This window comes from Macrobrachium nipponense, chromosome 21 (genome assembly GCF_015104395.2).
Source record: "Macrobrachium nipponense isolate FS-2020 chromosome 21, ASM1510439v2, whole genome shotgun sequence".
NCBI lineage: Eukaryota > Metazoa > Arthropoda > Malacostraca > Decapoda > Palaemonidae > Macrobrachium > Macrobrachium nipponense.
In genome coordinates this window covers 68,313,689-68,337,675 of record NC_087212.1, presented here as the reverse complement: position 1 = coordinate 68,337,675, position 23,987 = coordinate 68,313,689, and the positions used below count along the sequence as shown (strand labels likewise).

General features: G+C 36.0%; 1 long non-coding RNA gene across 1 annotated transcript; it reads left to right on the top strand.

Moving 5' to 3' along the window:
• The first annotated feature begins 21,495 nt into the window (after positions 1-21,495).
• Positions 21,496-23,002, top strand: LOC135197614 (uncharacterized). Its single transcript, XR_010310636.1, has 2 exons — positions 21,496-21,572; positions 22,121-23,002. It is a non-coding gene; the product is annotated as an uncharacterized LOC135197614 (long non-coding RNA).
• Positions 23,003-23,987: the final 985 nt, after the last annotated feature.

The following is a 23,987-nucleotide window of genomic DNA, read 5'->3' as shown; positions in this document are numbered from 1 at the left end:
ACGTCAATGCTAATATTTGTCCATATTTGCTCAGAGGAGGAGGAGGAGGAGACCATATCGGACAGGTTGATGACTACGGTCAGATGTGCATGCAAGCTTTCTTTCTCTCTCTCTCTCTCTCTCTCTCTCTCTCTCTCTCTCTCTCTCTCTCTCTCTCTCTCTCTCTTCCCTTTTCTTTCCTTGCGTCTAGATTGAGGATTGGACATACAAGACTCACACATGGGTTCTTGATGTCTCGTGAAAATCCTCAGTTTTGCGAGAACTGTACTGTGCCCTTGACTGTGAGACATTTGCTGATTGAATGTCCCCGATTCGGGAATTTGAGACATAGGTTCCTGTCTTGGGGTCGTGACAGAGTAGGTAATTTTATCCTGGCTAGAATTCTTGGAACGGATTGTAATATAGAGCAGTTATATATCTATATGAGGGAGGCGGGCCTCCTCAACCAAATTTAAATTATACATAGATTGTCTATGTAAGAACTTATATATATGAACAAAATTTCTATATAATATATTTATAGATATTTTTATATGAAATTTATAAAAAATTTATTTTTTTCTATCTAATTTATTTCGGTGTCAATTACCCAGATGTTGTAACGCCAGATATAATACACAATCAATCAATCAATCCCTGCGTCGATTATAGCCGTAATCACGACTCCCCTTTTCTTACAGCTACATGCTTCAATTATTTTTGTTGTTTCCTTTGTAAATCCATCAACAGCACTCGTGGCGTTTTAAATCCCGAGCACCGTGTTTCAACCTGAATAAATACTGTACTTAAATCGCCCCGGTTAGGATGGTATACCCTTTGGTTATTGTTAAGTTAGATGCTTTACATGTTTCCTTTAGGGAGCGAAATAGTCTTTACTACCTGGAGGAAAACAAGGTAATAACTTATAAGTAATTAAGAAAACTACAAAAAGTACAGTACAGGATGAAGAAAAATTGGGCCAAATCAGTGCTGGATAAGGTCTGTAGGACCCTGAACGGGTTCTGCAAGTAAGGGTTCATCCTCAAAAGAAAAAATAACAACAAAATAAACTATAAAAGCACTACCATTTAGTATCTCTACCACTGAATAGTACAAAAAAAAAAATCACCGAAAGCGTATTCCTCTACGAGTAGAACTTAACAAATATGTACGAAGGTCCTAATTTTGTGGTTATTATTTTCAGCGATTAAGGAAAATTGTACAATGCCTACAACAGGACCTGCTCCCCTAATCATATAATAAGGTTGAATGACCTCGCAATAACCCATACGAACTTTTCTGAGCCTTCGAGCAGCAAAATCCTTAGCAAGGACTGTGCTTTTTACCACTACATTACTGAGTGGTTCATGTGACACTTGATATTCCAATGTTATAGTTGTTTGCCATAAAAGCAACGAAATGCATAGGCGTGATTGTTTCAGTATTGGCAAAAGGTGCATTTGACTTTTTCAGCGGAGCTTACACAGGAAAGGATGTTGTCAGACTGCGTGCGTTTTCTTTTTGTTCTAATTAAAATTCAAATATGACTGTATTGAAGAACTTGTTATATTTGATGCATTATTTTAGTTACTAGTGGTGTACTATACTGCAGGAAGAATCACGTCTGGCCGTGAATTTTCTAAGGGACTGCAGTTACTAGAAAATTATTGTAACTATATCAAATAAAATGCAAAAAATTATTGTATTATTGGCAAAAATTTTGTTTTTAAATGTAATGTATGATATACGCCAAAAACCAAGCACTGGGATCTATGAGGTCATTCAGCCATGAAAGGGATATTGAGAGTAAAAACGTTTTAAAGGTGTAACCGGAGGAAAACCTTACGATTGCACAATGAAACAATTGTTATGAGCTGGTAAAAAGATGGAAGAAAGAGATTAGGAAAGGAGGTACAGTTAAAGGAATGTAAGGGGATGCAGCTAAGGGCCGAACAGACGCTGCAAAGAACCTCAAGTAATGCCTTATGTGCAACAGGAGAGGTGCACTGACTGCATTAAACCCCTGTGTGGAAAAACATTTAAAACTGACGCCATTTTGGCAGAAACAAATTGGGACTGTCTAAGATTTGTTGATAGAAGAATACCGCCAGCATACCATTCGGGATTAGTCCTACTTACGTAGTATGGAGCGCACCCGGCTTTAAAATTACAATAAAATATTTACAATTGCTGAGCCAGTGACTGTGGCACATAAATATAAAACTTATGACTTGCTAGTGTAGCACCCACGTTCCGTTTCTTATGCTGTTGGAGGGTATTTTGTATTTCAAGCAAAACCCAAGGAATGAGGTCAAGTTTATACATTGTGAAGGTCCTTACATATACCCACCCTTGAATCTATTGATTTGTTCGACTGAGGAGCATCATTACGAACTTTGCTAAAATTTTGTTGTGATGTTTCTTCCTTGTATTCAGATATATTAACTGCAAATCTTTATAAATCACTATACTTAACTGTACTCTTAAATATAAATTTCAGGCAAATGTGTGTGCGTGTATCTTTTCGACTAAAATATTCCCCTTCGGTTACCATATATGAAAATATATTAATTCCGAGGTATAGTGAATTAGATATTAAAAGTACATTTGTAGCTTAATGCGTGTATATATATGTATATGTTATGTTGTCTGTTATATATATATATATAATAATATATATATATATTATATTATTTTATTTGATTGAGTGATTAATATTGATCATGGAATTTAGGGCATAGCTATAATAGTTTGTTAATGTTCACCATAACTTACAATTTACATTTTCTCTAAAATCGTAACGTTTTCTTTAGCTTTCGCATCTACAATCGTACACAAACTATACTATATAAGTAACCCTACCACACTATCCCTTTAAGTTTATGTTTACTTGGTATTTTAGTGTTCTCTCTTTGCACGGTTTGACTTTGCTAAAATACTACCAATTCATTTTCCTGCAAATCACATTAAATAACACAAACCTCACATTAAATATCACAATCATTGTACAAGTGTTACTTTATGAACCACTTTTACCATGACACACATGTTGTCTTGATGTCTATGGGAGACAAAAATTATTGAAACAAATTTTTTTTTAATTATAGCATAGATAAAAGAAAGCTAACCACTGAAGGTTATTCTCATAGATTTGTACACTATGTCTCACATGTATTGCAAGAGCACAGGAAACTCTAATACCAATGCAAACAGACATCAACAGCAACTGTCAAGAGCACTAGCGCCTATTTTTCCGACACAAAGCCCACCAGAAACAAAAGTGACAGACAATGGCCTACAGCCCACAGGAGTTTAGGGCTTTTCTGAAATTATATGCAATTCAAGATACATTCTAGGCGGCAGCAACAAATGGCGAAACAAAAAGATTTGTTTATATTTTCTAACTCAGTACGAAGCGAAGACAAATAAATTCTGAAAATGCAGTTGCTCAAACAGCAAAGTTCCTACTATCTTTTAGATAGAACAACCATACACAGCAACGGGGGCGTATCACCATCAAAATTAGTAATGGAGAGGAGGATTAGGAATAAGTTAGGTCTTATGCACCCCAGTCTGCAAAGTCAGTTAGAATAAAAGGTGGAAAATCTTCCAACAACAATGAATATCACACCATCTTATGTCAAGGCAAGGCTGTACCATACCACAGAGAAGTGGTTGCTAAATGAGATTGTCAGGAGAAAAAAAATTTGTACAATGATGTGAAGGTTAATGAAAACATTTACTGTCATGATCATCAGTTGCAACCAATATACGCCAGTAAAGTAGACCGTACAGATATACAAAATTACAATCACAGTTAATTTTGCCAAAGGTACAAACTGCTCACCACGATGTTCAACCAGCAAGGGTAACTTCAGTGTCTGTTCTAAGTTACACCAGCTCAGAGCACACTTAGTGTACAATGAATGGAGGGAAGCCCCCAGAAAAATAACCCTCAAAAAGATTAGTTTTGTAAGAACTGGGAACCAAATTGTACAGTGACAAGTAAAGAGGTGAGGAGCCACTTATGTTTGTTCAGTGACAAGTAAGGGGCAAGAAGATTGTTATGTCTCATATGTAAGTGTGTAAACCATATAGTCAACATGTTCAGTTCTAAATGTTACGTTGTGCAGTACTGCGTATGTTATTTTCACTAACTCATGTAATAGGATGTGACTCCTTATTGTAGCATAGGGTCTGACGCTCATGTGCTGTATATTATGCCCCTTAAATTTTCAGGTTAACATCTTGTTTGTTACTACCAAGTCATCTTACCAAAAATTGAAACAAGAAGGTTTACCCCTTATTTTATTAACCTATATTCAGGATATTTAGCGAGAATGGGATTTAACAGTAATAATACATCACTACTATTTCAGGTAAATATTGGCACCGGTATCAACATTGGTATTAACAGACAACAACTATGGTATTAAAAGACAACTGTCTGTAGAGGTAAACCGACTGACAAAAATAATATAGCGCGAAAATCAATAAGCTGGTTGTTCAGAGAAAAGGAAAGAGGCCAAATACCATAAATTTACAAGATAAAGGACAAATCTCAAAATAAGGAAACTTTTGAAATAGCCTCAAACTGAGAAAACACCATACGAAATCAACACTGAAGTAGGTCTTCCCACAAGGACAGATTATATGAGAGTAACAAATTCCAAGTAAGAATGATGTATCGTCACTGGTGCAAACTGCCCAGTGAGTATCTCATGATAAAAGTTCACAGAACCTTAACGTAGGAATATGTCTTTTGTCTGTGCCAACTATATATAAGATTAACGAACCCAGAAGTCTCCCACATTGAAGAAATGTATTTACTTTATAGAATAATGATGCTGATGATAATTCCGTTGTTTCTAGTGTGCTAATTTTTAACAAATGCCAAAAAGGGTGCACAGGGTTAAAGTATACTTTGAAACGTCTGATAATGTGATAGATATGTTTTGTTTCCTAAAAATAAACTGAAAGCACTAAAAATGCTAACTTATCCGAAAAGTGACCTAATATGTAACAAAAACATAACCTGGATAGAAAGAGCAAACTCCACATCCTCATAAGAAGGCAGCGGGGACCCACCAACCACAGGAAAGTCTACAACTCTCCCATCCACACACACAAGGTCCCCTTCTCCAACATGCACAGAGGTAGGAATACTGTGCAGTTGGCTGCTTCAAGCTGCATAAAAACAAATCACCACATGTTGGCGAATACGTTTTACTGATTGAAGACCGATCAGGTGGAGTATTCATTGCTCTCCCGACAATCAAACTGTTTAGAGAGAATGAGCTCTAGTAATTATTTTCAGAGTTCTGGTTCATGGCATATATCAGGTTGTGTATTCTTCCGCGTTTATTTTCCGTTATTGACAACAATCAACATTAGATATATTCGAGAATGTTGTCCTAGAGAGGCGTGAAGTATGGAATTATTAGTCCTCTCATGTTTAATGCAAGCTATTCAGTAGTAATGTTGTCCCGATAAAATTCATTTCCTATTTGTATGTAGTATTTTGCCGAATGATCAAAATGAGTTGATTGATTTATTGATTAAGAAATTTAGGTCTTGAAGAGCAAGCGCCGTAATGAAGAATCAAAATGAGTTGAGAATTATTATGTACCTTCCCTGTAAAGTAGGTTAAATCGTGTGCTTATTCAAGTTGTGAGGTACATATTGCGTTTATCATTCAACCATGGATTAGTTTACTCCATAATCGTTTCATTAATGTGCACGGTAGTGTGTTCATAACTTGAGTTTAGATCAGATTTACTTCCTTTCTTGGTTCTTCTTCATTGCCTCTCAAATTTCAAGTATAGTTTACGAACTCGAACTTTCTTTGATTCATATTTTCCATCTCATTGTTTTCCTATATTGTAGCTAAACATCAGATGCTTTTTCAAACATATCCGACAAATGAGCAGAGCTGTAATGTTGAAATACAAGTCGTGATTCAATTTCATGTTTCTGTTATGTAATGCAGCATTAGTGCTTAGTTAAGAACGAGGTTATCTCGGCACTGAAAATCACCTTGAATTCGTCATTCGAAGAAAATTTCCAACGCTTTCGAGAGAGAGAAAATGCCAACCCAGAACAGCTTTGTCATTAACAAGATAAGCGGCTTAGTTTGTAGTCAAGTGTGTGATAGCAAAATAAATCTTTCAAGATGAAGGTACAAGTGAAGCGCAAAGTAATAATAGAAAAACTATATATTAGATCACTGGTTGATATGATTCAGCATGCTCTAAATATCCTTGAATGGCTCAAGTATCGCTAGTTTCTCTACTTAAAAAAATGAGTGTAGTGATGAGCATACCTATTTCAACAATGTAAGTTATTTGCCATTCTGAAGACCTGCAAGATTTAGAGGACTGATATAATACAAAGCCCCTACTGTCTACCATTAAAATACATTTCAGTCCGATGTCGAAAGGCAAAAAAACAAAAAGGATCATTTGAAGGTAAATAAAAGCTCCTTACACCTTAACGAAATGAGTGCAAGTTTACTGCATCGTCATTTTGAATGTCAAAATGTTTTATCAGTAGGCAACAAAATGATAAAATAAATGTCTATACAGTGAAACTTGACTATATATACTGACTTCTGGCACATTTCATGCTCCCTTTGAAAAGATCAAGAAAAATTTTAATTAGGATTACACTACCTCTCTACGCGAGGTGAATAACGAAGGCTTAAATGTTTATAAGAAATAGCACATGGGCGTGTCTCATTCTTTGCTCTCATACTGTGCTATACTGTTCGTATTCCTTACCTCACTTGTGTGAAAATTATTATTATTTTAAGGTCACTCACCGCTGAAGCGAATATAAATTCTTTGTGGCTGAAGACATCATCGGAATGTTTATCGGTCGGTGTATTTCACAACAGCATATTTGATACTAAGTTCCCGAATTCCTTGTTTTGTTTTTTATAATGAAAAATATTTCTTTTAATCTATTTATTAAATAAAACTTCCGTTCACTGTCAAGCTTATGTGGTGCTGTCAATCCATCTATGACATCCCTTCACGAATCAATTTGTCTGTAGCCCTTTAAACTTAGTAGAATGATTTTGCACCAAATACATTTTAACATCTATTTGTATGTCTCATTTACAAAATTTCAATACTTTATCAAAAACAGTACACATACACATACACACACAGACACATGACACACACACACATATATATATATATATATATATATATAGATATATATATATATATATATTTGATCAGTAGCATTCTCGTCTACCAAGTGATATATATAAGACCCTGGTTTGATTCCTGACTGCGTATAGGTGGGCAGGCATGTTCTGTTAGAACAAACTGTGCCTCTACTGCCTTAGCAGCAAATTAGAAAACTGATAATGAAACAAATGTGGTGGTCAAAATCACGGCCATTTGGAGAAGAATATTATCGCAGGAAACGCTGAGAACGAGGAGGCTAACCATTTCTGGCTTAGGCTCCGGCAGAAGAAGCTAACCTTTCTGGGATGTGGTTGTTAGCCCGGTACCCTAGTCTACCCTATCTGCAGCCTGACAAATTCGATTAACCACCAGAAACATAAGTCAAGGAACAGGTCATCAGGGGTACGATGGATTTTTCTCCACGGGATCAAACTCTGGCTTCTTGCTGGTTAGACGAGGTCTTTAACCACTAACCTGAGAGACACTCAAATATTTTTTAATAATTCTGAATTTAATTTTTACAAAGTCATTTTAGGAGATAAGGAAATGACCCCATGTTCAACAGGAGGTCGGCTTGAAAAGCCAAACATAATATATAAAGTTCATTAGGAATCGAGAGCCTTTAAAGTATTGAGCACACTGCTCTTCGTTTCTTTTCTTCTTTCTTTCTATTGAAAACACCATTTTGGAACTTGAATCAAAAGAAATTGAATAACTAAAGAAGGAATTTCGGTCTTTAAATTTAACACGGATATAGCCTGTGGATAATTCTCTTTCTGATTTCCCTTCAGATACAATTCAAAGAAAAATCTGACCATAATTTGAGATATTTTATGTCCACAGAAATAACGGTTTTTGTCCTTTGTCATTACAAAAAGCTGAAAAGTTTTCCGGAAGAATATTTTAGAATCTGGATATTTTAAATGCCAGTAAAGCATTCAAATGGTCTTCAATGAATGAGAACTTCATGGCCAGGAGAAAAAAAAAAACCTTTTGAAAGTTTTCCGGCCAAACAGCAAGTGCTTGTAAGCGGAAGTTAAAACAAATGCACCAGACAAAATCCAACACCGAAACGACATGTTCATCGCAACGGTATTACCCTTTAATCGGGGGCTTCATCCGCGACGCAGAAACCAAATTAATCTCCTATAAAAACGGAATGCCATAAAAAAACAATAATGATAGTCGCGGTTGTAGCAACAGTGGAACTCATTCCAGTGCAGGAATATTACTAGTACTACTGTAATAAAATAGTTTCGGAAACAGCCGCTGAAACGGAAAACACATACACACGGCGAAAATGTGCCGTCATTAATGTCAATTGCCGCACTTTCAGGCAACCTTGGGCCTTTTAACAGACGCAGTTACGGTAGGTAGGTAGGTTTCACTTCTCAGCATTTGAAGAAGTCGCGTCGCCTCTCTGGAGTCACTGAGCTTATTGTCATTCGTCCACTGTTGTTGTTCCTGTTCCATTTGTTTCCTACTTCCCTTCTATAGCCCTACACGAGTGAGAGCAAAGCAGATGCATTAGCATACTCTAAATTTGACCTATGACGCGTTCGAATTTTGATGACTTGACTGATACGTCACCTATAGTTGATTCATTACTGGAAATCTTTAGCACATTCTAAAAGCCAACTGCCTTTGTACGTGAATGCGTGAATCAGTAGGCCCAACAGTTGAGAGTTATGCCCATTTGAGGAACCTTGGAAATTAAATATAGTGTCAGTAACTTTCTAAAATAAAAAAAGTTCATAAACACCAATTCTTTTCCCAAGTCCTTTAACCTTTTCTCGAGTTGTGATGGATATTGCAAAAAAGAATCATTTCCCAAGTTTTCTATTATCTATTTTGAAGGAGGATGCTGAAAAGTATCATTTTTCAAGCAGAATGGAAATATTATGTAAGAAAATCACACTATAACTGCAGGGCTTTAAGTAATGACTGACCGATTTATTCTATGGTAGTCTATACCTACAAATAAACACTTGCATAGAAGGTATACCCCAGCGTTAGTAAAAAAGAACAATTTTTCTGGATATACAGCCAAATCCATAAAATGAAGAGCATTCTGAATCGTGGGAAGAGGAAAACAATTATTTGGGATTCACAAACTAATTTCGTGAGAGATGCTTAAACTAGACTCTGAAAGGCTTATATGTCTGTATGTACCTCTGTATCTATATACATATCCATGTATGCATGCATGTGTGTGTATGTATATATATAAATATATGTATATATACACATACATATATATATACACATACATCCATACATATATACATATACATATATATATTATATAATATATACATACATATATAGAAAGAGAATGACGTTTGTTGACATTTGTTGAAGGTACCTTAGGTATGATGGTACGTGATTTCACTCGATTCGAAACCAACATTAAGTGGATTTACGGAAACTGACCTTGAGCAACAATGTCACTGCTGGGTTAATGCCCACAAAGCCATTATTTGCACTTTTGTAGTGTCATTTCTTATTATTAGTTATTGACAAGGTTTTACTTTTTATATATCTCCTTTTAAATACATATTACTTGCAATAAGGGAAACTTCATCCTCAAGTCTTTAATATTGTTTTTTTTTTTATCACAAATGTTTGTTAGCCTTATAAGGGGTTACTGAACAACCATGTGTTTTTACTTATTGATAGCATTGTTCCGCGACACACTTGTGATGTCCAAAGCAGTCAGAACTAGAACTTGCTAACGTCGGAGTCTGTTGGAATTTCCGTGCTTGGAATATGTCATGGCCCGTGAAACAAAATGAGTCTCTATGATACATAGAACTGCTTTTGGTCTATATTTAGCTCTTTACTTATATGAGATGATCTTTAACGTTTAAACGATACATATCACTGTCGTTAGTCTATACTTAACTATCTTTACATATATGATAGGATCATTAACATTCAAAACATCTAAGTCTTGAAGATTTCTTATAAATCTAAAATGTTGAAATTCAATTTATTCCTAATGCTAAGCATTTATTAAACATTTTATTTTGCTATATTTCTTCACTTTACGATTTATCATGCTATATAATTTGTATGTAGTTATTCTGACGCCCCACAACGAACCTCCACCTCTCTCTCTCTCTCTCTCTCTCTCTCTCTCTCTCGCTCAAATAAAAAATGGTAGCTCCAATTACATACCTAAAAGTAATGATAGAAACCAAAGGGTCAATGCTGAACGTAAACATAACTAGATACATCAAAGATACCTAGATGAAGGTCATGAACGTAGTTACTCAGTCACCTAATCTGTTACGTTGCAAAAACAACCCTTCCTTCACCCACTGAACTTGAGACTCAACAACTAACGCAGACAAACCCAGGGTCTATCTATCCTCACCGGATTACCAGTAGTAGTAGTCATGTCTGGTAAGTTTTGAGTGTTCAGACCGGTTTCAGACAACTCCTCTCCTCCTATTCTTCTTCTTCAATGTTTTCCACAGCGGCTATTGCTTGTTTCGGAGATATTCTATATTAACTATGTCCCTCTTCTATCCTATGTATTCATCAAACAATGCGGAATAAATACACCCTCAATACTGAAATGTATTATTTACAGACAACGCTTCTCTAATTAGATGCTTTGTTTTAAAATCCATTTTTGTAGTTGAGTGTAAACATCAAGCCTACATAGAACCAAATTCCCTTTTCCAGTCCAGGCCTGAATTAGACAAGAAAAGGGAAGACGGAAAAGAGAATGCGGCTAAACCATGAAAGACAAGACATGTCAGCTCTTAAAAAAAAATAGATAAACGTAAAGGAAAACAGAAGTAGGAAGCAATTTCTGAAGTTTGTTGGTAGTTGCAAAGAGTGAGTGTGAACGCTGCAATCCACAGTTAACCGATTTCCTCAGAGTAAAAGTGAAAAGGGGTGGCCTAGCAGGTGAAACGTGGCTGACGGAAAATCCTTGGTTGAATGTGACTCGAGGAGAGAAAAATTTATTAAAAAAAATAATAACGACCAGAAAAGGTGCAACTAAGGCAAAAACAGGCAACTAAAGCAAAAACAGAGTTGTAATATCTGAAACGATGAATGGAACGTCCAGCCACTCGACACGCTTCCAGTTATTTTGAAAGAGTGATAGAAGGGCGAAGTTCGGTAAAATTTCCATCGCGTCAAATAAATATGTTTGTTCTTTACTCCTAATGCCTCAGCAACATGTTACATTAAACTGCAGTTAGTAATCCATTACATGCACGTATAAATAAAACATCTTTGTAATATTCTGGTCAGGCATCTAAAACCACCTTGGTTTTAGTTGGTATTAGTAAGAAAAGACGGGGAAACAGAGAATTACAGGCAAACTAGTTTATCGCTGACATAAGCCTCGATTCCTTCCGATATTTCTGTTTCGCTTGGAATAATACGTTCCCTGTGACATTTTTTTATTTTCAGTCTCGTAACTATGGCCAAGCAATGACTATAAATAATTTCTTAACAAAAATTAGGAGAAGAAAAATCTTCTAACTGGCAGAATCTCAAGTGAGTCTTGTTTCTGAAGTTTTCATCAGTTAACAGCGCTGTTCCTTTCATGATGCATAAAAGTTGGCACCGGCTTTGTCTCATAAAATGTCGCTATTCATGAACGTTGCTTTGGAATATAATTACGTAAAATGTCCAGTGGAATCCCAAAAGACAAAATGAAGACAAAAGTGAATGTGCCGTGATGAAGTATTATTCATCTTACGTTATCAGGCCACAAAAAATTTAATAAAGAGTGCAGTACTACCTATCTATGAAATTACAGGGTATACCATCTCATATGAGAAATTACGAAAAAAAATAATATTTGACTGTATAGTACCGATAAACTTTCTGGTGTTGAGAAAAACAAACTTGAGGAAAATACGCACTTTTCTTAGGACAGTAAGAACGTTCACCAAGCGAAGAAGGACACCAGGGAAATATCTCCGAGTGCGGAACCAATCCATGGAAACTTAAGGAAATTTTATCATCCAAATAACAAGGTAAAATGGTGCATCACTAACCCTGAACCATTGCAAACAAAGATAAGTTATAATGATAAAGTAAATAGATGGATATATTACGAAGTTTATGGTTTAAAAATGAGGTCTCATTTAATATGTGACGTGATGGTAATGAGAATGATCGTATACAGGGTAAAAGCCGCATGACATAAGAAACAATGGACGAATTATGGATTGACTGGAACAAGTTACTCGCCACCCGAAACAAAAAATTAAATGTAACAAAAATAAAAGACAAGAAGGAAATATCACTCATCACCCCATCTCTTAATGCACCTGGTTCCCGCTATCGGTATTACATCCTTGTTGCTAATCTATTAATAAGGTAAGAAAAAAATGAAAGCGATTATCACCCAGAAAACTACCCATCATCTAAGTATGAAGAATGAGCTGGCAATGGACGATTCTACCGATTCTGACCTAATAACCACCCCTGGGTGGTGTTAGTTCCTTGTCGAGCATAAAAACACGTTGGACCTGTTCATAGACGTGGAGCCGTGCTCAAGAATGGGCAACTTGGTGAATGACGTCACTGAGTGAGTACGGACCAGTATACTTGGAGTGCCCTTTGTTTTGAAATTATATGCCCTAATAAAGATTTGTGGGACTGGGTCTAGGTAACTTGTCCGGTGTATTACAACTCTTATATTTTAATAATATGCATTGCATATGTAATGTGTATATGTATCTACGTGCTCAGTCACTTGAATTTTTTAAGAATAAGTGTGTCAAAAAAAAGAATAATAATAACGTAAACAAGAGTAAAACCTCACCACACTATTCTCAATATATAGGCGATTTGTACAGTACTCGCAATACACATTTGTGTGCTCTTGGTCTCAAATTTGTTCAAGCAAAAGAGAAACGGAATTTTTTTTAACGTACGCAGGACAAAACGCTTGTCATGGAACAAACGAAACTGGATGACAGTTGGAAAGTCCTGAGTGATTCATTTTCTGTTCCTCGGCGGTTTACAGCGGCGTTCATAGGATGATGAGCTACTGGCATCGAGTTTTTTAGCCTCTTGGATTAACAGATTCTTCAAGGTCGATGCTTCCTAGTTTCTTTCGCCTTGTCTTCCGCTCAGGGGATTTTCCTTGCCGATTACTCATGACGTGGAATTTCAATTATGACTGTTCTGACTTAAATAAGAGGGGAGCATGCACGTATCTATGTCATCATCACAATGTTAAATTTGTACTGAATATCCTAATTTCTGGTCATTTTTTTAATAATAATAATAATAATAATAATAATAATAATAATAATAATAATAATAATAATAAAATAATAATAATGCATGATTCAGTGGCAAAAGCCCTCCACTGGAGCCTGTGCAAGAAACATCAGCTACCTTGCAGTAATAAGTGGTACGAGCACCAACCTGAGGGAGTGATAGAAAACGATCAGGCAAAGATCCTCTGGGACTATGGCATCAGAACGGATAGGGTGATACGTGCAAACAGACCAGACGTGACGTTGATTGACAAAGTCAACGAAAAGAAAGTATCACTCATTGATGTCGCAATACCATGGACACCAGAGTTGAAGAGAAAGAGAGGGAAAAAATGGATAAGTGTCAAGATCTGAAAATAGAAATAAGAAGGATATGTGATATGCCAGTGGAAATCGTACCCATAATCATAGGAGCACTAGGCACGATCCCAAGATCCCTGAAAAGGAATCTAGAAAAACTAGAGGCTGAAGTAGCTCCAGGACTCATGCAGAAGAGTGTGATCCTAGAAACGGCACACATAGTAAGAAAAGTGATGGGACTCCTAAGGAGGCAGGATGCAACCCGGAACCCCACACTATAAATACCACCCAGTCGAATTGGAGGACTGTGATAGAGCAAAAAAAAATGCACGTATCTATGTCATTCATCACAATGTTAAATTTGTACTGAATATCTTAATTCTGGTAATTTTTGTAAAAAAAAAATAATAATATAATAAAATTAATAATAATAATAATAATAATAATTACTATGCCTAGTATTTATCTTTCATAGAATCCCACAGGGATCGCTGGAGGGATAAGTTTTAAATGATACTGAAAACTACAGAAACGTGAGGTGAAAGTTGGGCAACCACGCAGAGAAGACCGACGAAAACGGTTGGGAGGAAAAAGTAAAGAAAGCACATCGGCTTAAGAGGGACACTGAAAAAAATTTAGAAGTTTACAATGTGTCAGACAAGGCCATAATGCCACTCATCCCCTTCCTCCCCCGCCACCCAATGATCTCCGGGGGGAAATACAAGAAGGCGAGAATGATTAATGGTGAAGGGTACCGTGAGTAGGTTTTTTTTTTTTTAATGGTGTTTTTACGTTGTATGGAACCAGTGGTTATTCAGCAACGGGACCAACGGCTTTACGTGACTTCCGAACTACGTCGAGAGTGAACTTCTATCACCAGAAATACACATCTCTCACTCCTCAATGGAATGCCCGAGAATCGAACTCGCGGCCACCGAGGTGGCACGCCAACACCATACCAACCACGCCACTGAGGCGCTCCCGTGAGCAGACGTTCAACAGGCTGATAATGAGCCTTCTGTGGTGGTGTACGAAGCATTTAATGTCGAGGTTTTCTGCACATGGCTTCATCTACGATTCAGCAGCTACGGTGAAAATATGGAAGTGAATATGGGTTCTTTTCTCTGTGGTCATCATCCCCTGTCAGCAAAAACGGTTTAATGTTCTCACCGAAAACTGTCGTCAAGATTTAAGTTTGCTCCACTGTTGATATCACAGTTTAGTGACAATGTATACTGAACAATCCAACCGAAATAAAAGGCAACATATCAGTTCTTCAGTATATTTCAGTAGCAAAAAAAAACCAGCAAAACTTTCTGAGAAGCGAAAGGTGCCACCTTGATAATTCCAATGACGCACCGGGTGCGTGATGTTCGAGCGCCGTCAATTTCAGATTAAACACACCAGGCTCCAAACTGTGGCACCGTGAAACGCACGTACTTTCAACATGGCTACTAAGTTTGAGAAAGAAAAAAAAAGTGAAAATGGCCTTGACCATTTTTTGGGGGGCATGCGAAGAAAATGACTTGCTGAAATTTCTTTAGTCTACAGCTTTGTCTTCATAACTTCACTGAGAATGATGTCGTTTAAACATTTTGTTCATGGTGGGTTTTGTTTGATGACATAAAATTATGGCATCAGCTTAGTTTGAGCTATAGAGGCTTTTGATGATGATAATAATAATAAATAATAATGAAAGGACCTACAGCATTCAGTTAGGTTTTCTACAGCCAAACCTCTCGACTTTTTTTCCCTTCTTCTCACAGCCTCCCTTGCCTTCTGTATTCTTGTTTCGTTCCAAGGGCTTCCAAGTGTTTCGGTGCCTGTTAACTAGATAAAAGCCTTACGCCTAAGGACTGACTTAAGACAATTCTGCGTTCCGCACCTGGCGACTCATATTTCCGGCGACTGACCTTAAAATTAGTAGCAACAAGCAACCAGCTCAATAGCAGGTGAATCAAGTCACCTGCGAATTAACCAAAGGTCCCCAACCCTAGCGGCATGGTTCAGTGTTCCCTCCATTGTTTTCCTCCTTCCAATCGCTTTCCATCCACTGCGAATTCTCTTCAATAGCCTTATCATCCGTAACAGTCCACCTTTTATTCCCGATACTTTTTCAATCATACTTCATCATGCTTTCATGTCGCATTATAGAACCTGCTCATTAATATTTAAGTCCTTCTGATAAATCAATGTACCGACGTCTATTCTCTATTGTAATAAAACAGCTGGTGTCTTATGCAACCATCTGAAGAGCTTCACTCTCTATAATTCTTATTTTAGTCCCTAATGGTGAAAGTGCTTGTGGCCCACTGGCCAAGAACTACTGCAACACATCCATGTATACCAGTAACCAAAACTTCCCCTTTGGATCCTATGGCACAGCTTTTCATAGTCTCTGGTATTCCTCGCCTAATGCACCAACCCTTAAACGTAGCAATCGTCATCATACCATGACCCAGGAGTGGTTGATGTCATACCAGTACTGGTGGCAATCTTACAACATGAATCCTCCGTTGGAGCAACTCCCCGAGGCGCACACAATCATTGAGAATGTACCGTAAAAGTGCTTTCCAGACAGTTATGTAATCGACACTAAATGAAAGTTTCCTTACTCACTTTTCTTCACTAATTTTAATGATCATAATTATCTGTTGACTGGTTTTCGTTTTCGCCCTTTTATTCGGAAGCCATAATATTCAGCAACTTGTATTTGACAGCGAAAACTTTAAGATTATCAATAGATTCAACAGTATCGACTATACTACTATGAGTACCATTATCAAATCCGAAATAATAAAGACACAATGAAAACTCCTACCTGTACTTGCAATGCTTTCTTATTATGGTAACTACCATTTTTGACAGGCGCTGTTTCATACTACTTATTATAGTTATTCCAGTTTTGCACCGGTTTGAATAATTGTACGATAAGAATTCCTTTTATCTCTTTTCCAACTTTCTCGTTATTTATCTACTTTAAATACCATCTCTCTCTCTCTCTCTCTCTCTCTCTCTCTCTCTCTCTCTCTCTCTCTCTCTCTCTCTCTCTCTCTCTCTCTCAAATCAGTTAATGAAAAGCAAAAAACGCTCTGCGGAATCCTATTAGAATACGTTTGGTTTCCATAAGTTACTAATATTTCATTTTTTAAAAGTCAAATTTGAATACATAGAAAAAATTTTCATTAAAGATAGTGGTAAGCTATAATTAATTTTGCATAAATATTAATGTTACATCAGTCTCACCTACCTCCCCCGCCCCGTAAGTGACAGTTCAAAATGGGGTTTTATCGGCATATTCATCAAAAATTAAACAAAATGTGTTATGCACATACTCATGCACGCATAAGGATAGATATTTTATTCTATGGAATAAAAATTTATAAAAAACAGACTTCATCTGATTTTTCCCTTCGATGCCCAAGAACCTGAGAGTCAAAGAATTTTCAACTTTCTACGCATATTTTTAGCTACAGTCTTACTCTTGGACCTGACGACAGCAAAATTTCCCAATGAAAATGCAAAGACCTAATTTTTTTTATTATACAACTCTCTAAAACATTAAAACTTTTCGCTCTAGAATTATAATATTCATGACCTCTTCAAGTTATTTCGAAAGCAAATTGATTTTCTGAACAAGCAATTACATTTTTACTTCAAAAAGTATCTTTTACCAGAGACGGAACAGAATTAACGGAATCAAGAGATTACTTTTTATAGGGCGCAAACAGGGCTCCTCTCTTGAGCTCAATAGCCAAGTAACTGCAGGCAGTGCTTATATCACTCCTTAAATTTAAACACTGTCTAGTAATAGTGCCAAGTCAGTTGTTAATACTGGGTGACAGGAAACGGAACAGCCAAAACTGAAACCAATGCAAGAACAATGGCTAATTTGGATAAAAATCGAATTCAAACCACAAAGTCATCAAGATTTTGCCTTAATAAAATGACTTGGCAAATTTTGAAATGGAAGCAAAGAGGCCAGAGCAATATTGCCTCGGGTGGTTTCGTGAACACAGGCGCAAAGGAAACTCACAATATGACGAAGGATTGACATAAAAGCCGATGTGTGTGTGGTTAGGCACATTTCTGGATTCTCGTGACGTCAAACGGAAGTGCCTTTGAAGCGAAAGGATTTACACAGGGAGTTTCCTGATTGAGTTGATGGTTTGTCTACTGATATTTAGTTTGATCTGTCTTTAACCGCGTGTTCTTAAACACCTGCAGTCCCTCTTTACCTTTCTTTCCCTTGTATGCATGTACTTATGCATGTATGTATGTATGTATGATGTATGTATGTATGAGCGATATATATATATATATATATATTTATATATATATATATATATATATATATATATATATATATATCAGAGTACTCTAATAATTAATGTGCAAAAGAGAATCACCTGGCCATCCCTTCCGTAACATGAGGAAAACTCAGCACTGATCTCATTGTGGAATTTTCAACATTTTTGCTAAAAATCAGAACATGCGACCACCACCATAAAGAGAACAACTGTCAGATAAAACAGAGACTGTTCTTCTGGATACTTGGAAACCATCATTGAACGTCTGACGGCAGTGGAGGAAAAGGGCTACCTTTCATCAAGCCAAATCCAGTTTGAATCCTATCATCTCTCTCTCTCTCTCTCTCTCTCTCTCTCTCTCTCTCCTCATATATATATAATATATATATATATATATATATATATATATATATATATATATATATATATATATATATATATATGTATGTATGTATGTATGTATGTATATATATTGATATATATATATATATATATATATATATATATACATATATATACATATAAAGAGTGTGTGTTGTGTGTGTGTACAAACAATATGCATTAGCCTTGCATGGGATGACTTCGGTAGGTGTAAGAATTCCTGGCTCTAAAATAAGATATTTTGGCTGAAGATAATAGGATGATACCGTGAATTCACGTGTCCTTTCATGCACACACAACACACACACACACAAAAGCGAGCGCGCACGGGACACACACAATAAAAGAAATAAAAGCATGGCGGCTTTATAAGGTGATGGTGCCATTTTTGCTTTTGTGAATTAACACGAATTACCTACTTCCATATTATATATATATATATATATATATATATATATATATATATATATATATATATATGTGTGTGTGTGTGTGTGTGTGTTTGTGTGTTGTGTGTGTGTGTGTGTGTGTGTGTGTGTATAAAAATCCCGAGCTAAAACCAAGAACAGGAAAAATGAAGTTTAGTGGAACAAGTATTTTTGTCTTATTGACGTCGTCAGATTTATAATGAAATAAAAACGCAGACATACTGGAAGCCAGCTTCAGATGACCTCAGATAAATCGTCCTTAAGATAAGAGTTAGCACAAGGTCAATGAAAAACACACGAAATTATTAACCTGGATAACTGCGTCGGCCTCAACACGGCTATTTCTATGCCCTAAGTTATTTTTTATTCTGTAGAAGTTAGGCTCGAAGATGTGTGTGTATACATAAACTTATACATATACACATAAATATAAATATAAATATATACATCCATATATTAAAGTATACATGCATTAAGCTACAATTGAACTTTAATATCCAATTCGCTCTACCTCGGAATTAATAATATTTTTCATATATGTTAACCGAGGGGGAATTCTTTTGATAATAAGTTGGATATTAAAGGACATTTGTAGCTTAATGCATGTAAATGAATCACGGTAATGTGATATATTTATATATATATATATATATATATATATAGAATTATATATATATATATATATATATATATATATATATATATATATATGATATATATATATATATTATATATATATATATATTATATCTATATATATATATATATATATATATATATATATATATATATATATATATATATATATATATATATATATATATATAAACCCAACCCACACACACACATATATAGTATATGTAATTTAGTACTTTTATTATAAGAACCTGGTCACGGAAATCGCTGTTATTTCTTCTCTTAGGTCCGTTTTTATGGAAGCGTCCAGAGGACCCTTATAGCCAGAGGGTGGCGGAAATGATTTCAGTTTTCTCGACTAAATAACCTCAGTGACTGGTGTGTTGATATTTTTCTGTATTATCACGATGATTTTGTACGTACCCCAAAATTAAACGGGATCAAGCCAAAACCTGAATAGAAATTATGATTTTTTCCCCAAGAATCTTTATCTTTTTCGGACGCTAGTGAAAGAGTTCCATGGGCTGAAGTAATTAAGGAGACAATTTTCATTAGCCCGCAGTGATCTGAATTCTCTTTTGTTTGACGACCAACAGCCACGAAACAAGACCCAATCAGTGAAAAAATAATTGCCTTCCAGACAATGCCCGGCGGCAAGGTAACGATTCTTACGCCATCACGGCAATAAAAGAAATCGAAGATAAAAAAAAATAAAGATCCAAAATAATGAGACGGAAAAAAAATGTTCACGGGAAATATTCTGTTGCTATTCAATAAAAAATGTTGTTCGTGGTTAGGCAGATTTTATGGTTTCCCTATTTGGCTTCGCAAAACTGATTACTAGTCACGTAGAAGTCAACCAGTTTTTAGTGTCGGTTAGTGGGTTTATAAAAAAAGAAAAGAAAAAAGAAAAAAAAGGCAATTGAATAAATAAATTAATATATATATATATATATATATATATATATATATATATATATATATATAAATATATATATATATATACATATATATATATATACATATATATGAAATAAAGAGAGGATGTTGAAGTATATTTGTTATCTTGACAGACACTAAGCAAAATTAAAATGACCGAATATGAAGTTCTTGATGACAAACAAAAGAAACGGGCTCTAGAGAACCTTGAAAGTAGCAGCGAAATCAATACACATCTTAAACAATTTCTGACGTAACAAGAACAATTCTATCTCCTTACTACCGGCGGCGGAAGTGTGGCGACCGGGACAGTTTTAAGTAAAAACTCTGCAAAGAAAATTACAAAAGGTACTACTCGGTCCACTGTTATTTCCTGAACAAGGGGGGAGGGGAGGAGCGATCTCCTCACATTTGTATCAATACGTTTAGATTTACATGTATTTTATACGCCATGAGCCTCTCTCTCTCTCTCTCTCTCTCTCATTAGTATCATTATGTTTAGGTTTACACGTATCTTATAAGTCACGTATATTTTAAGGCACGGCTCCTTTTCTCTCCTCTTCTCTCCTCCTCCCTCCCGCTCCTCATCTCGTCCTCTCTCTCTCTCTCTCTCTCTCTCTCATAAGTATCATTATGTTTAGATTTACACGTATCTTATAAGTCACGTATATTTTAAGGCACGGCTCTCTCTCTCTCTCTCTCTCTCTCTCTCTCTCTTTTCTCTCACATAAGTATCATTATGTTTAGGTTTACATGTATCTTACAAGATTCACGTATAATTTTAAGGCACGGCTCTCTTCTCTCTTCTCTCTCCTCTTCCTCTCCTCTTCACCATATATACATTACGGTTATACATAGTTTCGTAATTATCCTCCGTTAAAAGGTCATTCCGTCGGGAAAAACGGAGTAAGGGTGGTGGGGGAAACAGGAAACATTCAGGATGGGGGAGGAGAAAGGGGTTGGGGGAGGGGGAGGGGAAGGGGAAGGGCCAGAAAACCGTTGCGGACGCGCAGCCGCGTCTTTTCCTGTGCGTATAAATGTGGCGGGACGTTATCAGAGTCCCTCACTCCCGCCTTCACCTCAAATCAAGACGGATACCTGTCTCAGGCCTCCTTCGGTACCTGCTTTGTGTAAACAGTGAGTACAATCATACTACAATCATTTCAGAACCTGATGACAGCCCGTTCGGGGCGGCTCACAAAAGCAATTTCTGTGGTATCGTGCAACTGATGTGTTTCGATCTTGGTACATATCTGAAGACACCCATGTTTGTTGTGGTCACTGTCCACAATCATAATTTCAGTTTTGTCGTCACTGGTAGGATGAATTTGTGGAAGTTGTAGAATAACGTGTGTGCATATATATATATATATATATATATATATATATATATATATATATATAATATATATATATATCTGTGTGTGTGTGCGTGTGCATATATATATATACATATATATATATATATATATATATATATATATATATATTATATATATATATATATATATATATATATATATATTAGTATAATATATAAATATACATATATATGTGTATATATAATATATAATTTATGTTATCCTAAAACTACTGGACATGCATTCATGTAATTTTGACAGGACTAAATGGGCTGTCAAAAAGATTTGATATATCACACTATTCCTTTCTTTTTCCCCCTTCAGTAATCACCACAGCATCCCTGAAGTGTTCAAGATGAAGATGCTACGGATTTTGGTCGTCCTTTCGATAGTGATGGCTGCGAGCGAAGCCGTTCCGTTCTTCTGGCCCGGTCGATCCCGTGGCAGAGGCGGCAGATTTCGGGGACGGACTTCGCGGATCGGCAACCGAGTTATTCCGGATCCGTACGCCTTCGTCGCTCATCCCGAAATCAATCCGGTCTTCCCTGCCGAGCCTTTCATCCTGTGATTTGAGAATGCGAGAAGAGAAGTCAATTCTCGCTTGCGGAATCATGGTATCTGGAAAACAGAGCGAATGTACCAGAGATTTCGACCAGTCACCACAGTTCCCTGGAGGATTGGTGCTGATGCAAAGACGTGGTAGCACCGGAACGAGCGAGTTTTGTCAGTAGTGGCACGTGGTTCGTGATTGTACCACAGACAAAGGCTGGTTTCCGTTCTGTGGCCGTGGTTGCGTGTGGAAGAAGTGACGCGTAAAATCAAGAAAAACAATCTGTTGATTGTCCTTCGGTGGCAGCCCTGTGGTCTCGAGTCGAGACAAGAGTGTTAGCGAGAGAGAGAGAGAGTTTTTTCTGCCTTGCTCGAGATTACATGGTCTTAAGAGATTAATGCTTTTGCTGACCGTGAGTGACGGATTTTCTCTGCCCGGATCAACCGTCAGGTTTATAATTTCATCCGCAAAATTTATTGCTTTAATATTTCGATCTCTTTTATTTCTAGTTGTAACTTGAACCCTCGCAAATTACTTCGGAAGGTAGTCAAGTCCTTCGGTTACCAAAAAAAAAAAAAAAATCTGAAAAAAGGTATATAATGATGATGAGAAAAGCGGTTTGACCTTCTTACCAATGGAATAAAATCACGTCGAATTCCTGAAGTTTTGTTTTCCACCCACTATAATCATCTATTCTTGCATCAAATACAAAACGACAGCGATTGGTCTTGGATGTATTGTCTCCAATAATTCCGTATCAACAAAATCAAAGTATATATAAATCGAAAGCAAAATTGCATACACACATTTATATAATATATAATATATATATATATATATATATATATATAATATATATATAGATATATATATATGATACCTATATATATATATATATATATCTATATAAATATATATATATATAAATATAAAACAAATATTAATATCATGATATATATATATATATATTATATATAATATATATATATATATATAGCTACCAATATCGTTTTATATCGAGTACACTATACCTTAAAAGTAACTTACACACTGGAGAAGGTATAATTGATGTGAGTTCGCGTGCTGTTCAGGATTCGAACCATGGTCAGGTTTAGAAACTACGACAGACAGTGACTTCGACCATCGGGCAAATCCTGGCCTTTGCAGAAGCATTTTCAATCCTAATTCCCCTTGGTGGTAAGTTATTCCCAAGGTATAGTAAATCCGATATTAAACGATAATTGTGGCCTAATACTTGTGATACAGAAAAAGGTCAGGCGTTTGCATGTGACAAACACACACACATATATGTATATATACCATATATATATATTATATATATATATATATATATATATTATATATATATATATATATATATATATATATATATATATGGCTCGAGAGCACAAAATAAAAGATCAATGATATTCTCAAACTTCAACGTATGAAATGTTGAGGAAACCCCGAGAAAGCTTCCACAACATTAAAAGTTTCATGAAAACTCTATCTCAAACACAGATATTCGTGCTTCCAAAACTTCCACAATTCCATCATCCTAATGCTTGAGTTTAACACACTTTTTCAACTACCAACTGTCTTCCATTCTTTCCACATGGCCAAAGCATCTCTAAAACACTC